The 4,194-nt window shown below is 41.7% G+C and overlaps 1 non-coding gene across 1 annotated transcript; it reads right to left on the bottom strand.

The window, feature by feature from the left end:
- Positions 1-3,419: 3,419 nt before the first annotated feature.
- LOC141624615 (small nucleolar RNA R71) lies at positions 3,420-3,526 on the bottom strand. The gene has a single exon (XR_012534425.1). It is a non-coding gene; the product is annotated as a small nucleolar RNA R71 (small nucleolar RNA).
- Positions 3,527-4,194: the final 668 nt, after the last annotated feature.

Here is a 4,194-nt window from a genome sequence, read left to right as displayed (position 1 = left end):
GCCGAGGCGGCTAGAGGTTACGGCTCGACAGCGTTCGTATCTGTAGACATATTGATCGCTTCCTCTGCCAGGCCTTCGGTTGGCCGAGGCATGTTGGTCGCTTTCGCGAGTATCAACTGCGTTGGTAGTGACTGCCGTGGCGTCTACTTCTTGGGGTGACTGCCCGGCTTGGGCCGTGGCGTCTACCTCGATATGACTACGGGGGGGGGGGAAACACTTTGATGGAAAACTTGGATGATTCTTCATTAGATATAAACACGCGTTGGGGCGCCACAACAAGTTTTGGACACCTCCGCCGCTATACAAAGTATTTCCTGAGGTTGTCAGTGTTCCAATGGCTCATCAAAGGCACACCCTCCATGTCCGGCCCGGTATGTACCCGGCCTCATTTCTTCAACCACTTTGTAGGGACCCTCCCAGTTGGCCGTCAATTTACCATGAATGTTTCCTTTGTTAGTGGCGGCCGACTTTCTTAGGACTAGATCCCCTACTTTTAAGTCCCTTTTGTGGACTCTTCGGTTGTAGGCTCTTCTCATTCGGTTTTGGTATACTTTGCCAAGTTGAGGCGTCTTTGTATCTCGGCTTTCTTCGACCAGGTCTAGGGAGGTTCTCGGACCTTCCTCATTTTCAACCGGTTAAAGGTGGCCGTTTCGAATGTCGACCGCCGCTTCAATTAGCGGATCGCTTCGGACCCGTAGACTAAGTGGAATGGACTGTACCTCGTTGCTTCTTTCTCCGTGGTTCGAAGGGACCACAGGACGCCGGGTAGTTCATCGGCCCATCTTCCCTTTAGGTCTTCAACTTTCTTCTTCAAACCGTTGAGGATTGTTTTATTGGCTGCCTCCGCCTGTCCGTTGCTCTGTGGGTGGCAGACGGAGGAGTATGCAAATTTGATACCAAGTTCTTCCAACCAGTTCATTATTGTGTCACTCCAAAACTCTCGGCCGTGGTCAAATACTGATGTGACCATAATTGGCGCATATTTAGCCCCCGAATTACCATTGTTTCCATGCTTTTTAGTGCCTATTTGGGTCATTTCTTATCTTTAGTTCTTTGTTTTGCATATTCTTTGAGATTTTGATCCCTTGGTAGGAAAGGAGTAAGAATCTTGCATTTTCGTGGCAAAACGAGGCTAAATTGATCGTATTCAATGACCAAGCATCAAGGAGAGACAAGACTAGAAGGCCTTTGTACATAGCATAGTAGAAGAGCATTGTTGAGAAAGGATCCTTGAGTCCCCAAGGAAATCCCCAAGGAATTTATGAAGAAAAGGGAAGAAAAGAAGAAGAATTGACGCTGCAGGACAATCCGAACGGATTGTATACAATCCGCCCGTCCGTCCAGCCCAATCCGAGCGTCCCTCAAAGGAATCCGCTCGGATTCCCCTCGCCAAATCCGAGCGTCTTGCCCAAGAATCCGCTCGGATTCCTCAGCCAGATCCGGCCGTCCCGACTCCCATCCGCACGGATTTCGATGCAAACGTTTTCATTCTTCAAGCTACGATTAGAGAAGCCCTTCTCTCGGAAAATACCGGAGTCTCCTTGCTCAACTTAAAAGTGTAATTACTAGTTTAGCCCTTAGTTAACCCTAATGCATCCTCCCTAATTTTCACTATAAATACCCCATTAGTCTAATTAGAGGAGCATGTTCTTCTTATCAATAATTAGTGTAGTTAATATCAATCAAATCTCTCTTCAATATTGTAATCAAGTATTAATCAAGTTTTAATCCAAGTTTTAGTTCTTTAATCTCTCTCTTGTTCTTACTTTATTTTGGGTAATTGAAGACTATTTGGGTTATTATTGGGAGATTGACAACCTCTCAATCTAGGATTCAAGTACTTCTATTATTCTTGCTTTATTATTGGAATCATTAGTAGGTATAATCTCTTAATCCCTTTTTAATTATTGCTAATTACTTTCATTTATTCATCATGTTTCATTATGTTAGTATGATTGACAACCTTTCTAGCATGATCAACATGATAATGAGTGAGTAGTCTCTTAGCTAGGGTTTAATGGGTGATTAGGGGAAACCAACATGGGAATGATTCATGCTTAAATTAATATGCTTTCATATCTTATTTGCTTGCTTGTTTTGATCTTAATACATGCACATGTTATATTTGATGAAATGCTAAGCCTATGAATCCTTGCATTTACTATCATCTTCTATCCTTTCAACTTGACTTGTAAGACATAACCCAACTCGAGTCTTGTTAGACCATGCATGTGTTGAGTAGGAAAGATTAAGTCGACTTGTAGGTGTTGTACAATCTAATCGATTCGGCTCCGGACCCAAACTTTCCTAGGATTGTAAGATATAACCCAACTCAATCCATCACAACAATAATTTCTTGCTTATAATTTGAGAACATGTTTGTATGATCATATCCCATGAATCCCCTATGAACCCATGACACCCTAGTGCTTTTAATCAATTGTTTACACCCCTTATTTTATTCATCTTGCTAGTTTATTTTCATTGCTATTTTAGTTTAGTAACCTTCTACATCAACCCAATTTGTGACACCCCTTAGACACTACTAGTTACAATAGAATTCTCATTTCAATACCCGTCCCTTGGGATCCGACCTTTACTTGCCTCTTTACTAATTGTAGAGTTGTTTGTGAAGTATAAATTGTGTTTTGTATCGACCATTGACCAACGACCACATATGCTTAATTGTGAACACGAAATGGCCTCGATCAAAAATGGCGCCGTTCTTGGGGACGGTGTTTAATTGATTTAAGATTTCTTTTATTGTTTTTAGTTGTGTCTTTTTCACCTTGGGAAGTAAAACTCCTCAAGGTTTGTTCTAATTGTTTTCGAGTTGTTTGATATTTTGCATGTCTAGAAGGTTACAAAGAGATTTGTTACCTTTTGACCGTGAAATCGAAAGAACCTTGACGAATAATAGGAGACTTGTTAGGAGGAATTTGGGAGGTGTTGGTGAAGTTGTTCAACCCACTAGTGAGTTTGTCAATCCTTTCGCAATAGAAGGAGAAGAGAACCCATTAAACAATACCACACAAAATCCACCTACAATGCCTAAATTCTCGTCACACTCTATACCCACCGAGGAGGATCTACCAAATGGTACTCCTACCCCGCAACATCTTACCGGAAACTTTATTGCCAAGTCCGCCTTCATCCAACTAGTTGAGAGGAGCCAATTCGGGGGAATGCCTAGTGAGGACCCTCATTCTCATATGGAAACCTTTTGCGATTATTGTGAAGCTATCTCTCAAACGGGCGTGACTCAAGACCAAATAAGATGGGTCTTATTTCCTTTTTCGTTAATCGGCACCGCAAAGCAATGGTTGAAGGGCCTTGATAAGGCCACCCTTGGAATAGATTCTTGGAAGAAGCTAGCTCTAGCTTTCTACAAAAAATTCTACCCACCGGAAAAGACTAACATGCTAAGAGCTCAAATTACGGGTTTTAAGCAAAGGGATGAAGAATCTTTGTATGAAGCTTGGGAGCGGTTCAAAGGTATTTGTCACTCATGTCCTCACCATGGACTTAGCGAATGGTTTTTAGTGCAACAATTTTGGAATGGTTTATATGAAGATTCAAGGAACATTCTCAATATGGGATCAAATGGAATGTTCACCGAAGTTGATGATAATCAAACATGGAACAAGATTGAGGAAATGGCGGTCCATAATTCACAATATAGTAGACCTCGCAAGGCTACTAGAGGAGGAAAGTATGAAGTGGACTCCGTTACTCAATTGGGTGCTCAACTTAGTGCTCACATTGACACAATCAACTTGAAGTTTGAACAAGCTATGGCTAGACTTGAGGAAAACTCAAAATCATCAAAGCATCATGTCAATGCCATGACGGCATCCTCATCAATCCCAAGTGGGATATGTGAGAATTGTGGAACCTTGGGTCATGACTCAAGTGAGTGTAGGGGAACAACCGAACAAGTTAATGCTTTCCAAGCTTACAAAAGTGGTACTCCTTATTCAAATTTTTACAATGAAAACACCAAGTTCCATCCAAATCTCTCATACAAAAGCCAAAATGTTCAAAACCCTCAAACAACATACACTTCACCACCCATGAGAAATCAAAATCAAAGACCCTTTTACAATCAAAACCAAGGCTACCAAAATCAAAATCCATACAATCACCACAATGACCAAGGTTTTGATGTCCAAAAAGCGGTCCTCCAAATGCAAA

This window comes from Silene latifolia, chromosome 1, assembly GCF_048544455.1.
Source record: "Silene latifolia isolate original U9 population chromosome 1, ASM4854445v1, whole genome shotgun sequence".
In the NCBI taxonomy this organism is placed as follows: Eukaryota; Viridiplantae; Streptophyta; class Magnoliopsida; order Caryophyllales; family Caryophyllaceae; genus Silene; species Silene latifolia.
The sequence above is the reverse complement of the archived record's forward strand: the minus strand, read 5'-3'. Positions and strand labels throughout refer to the sequence as shown.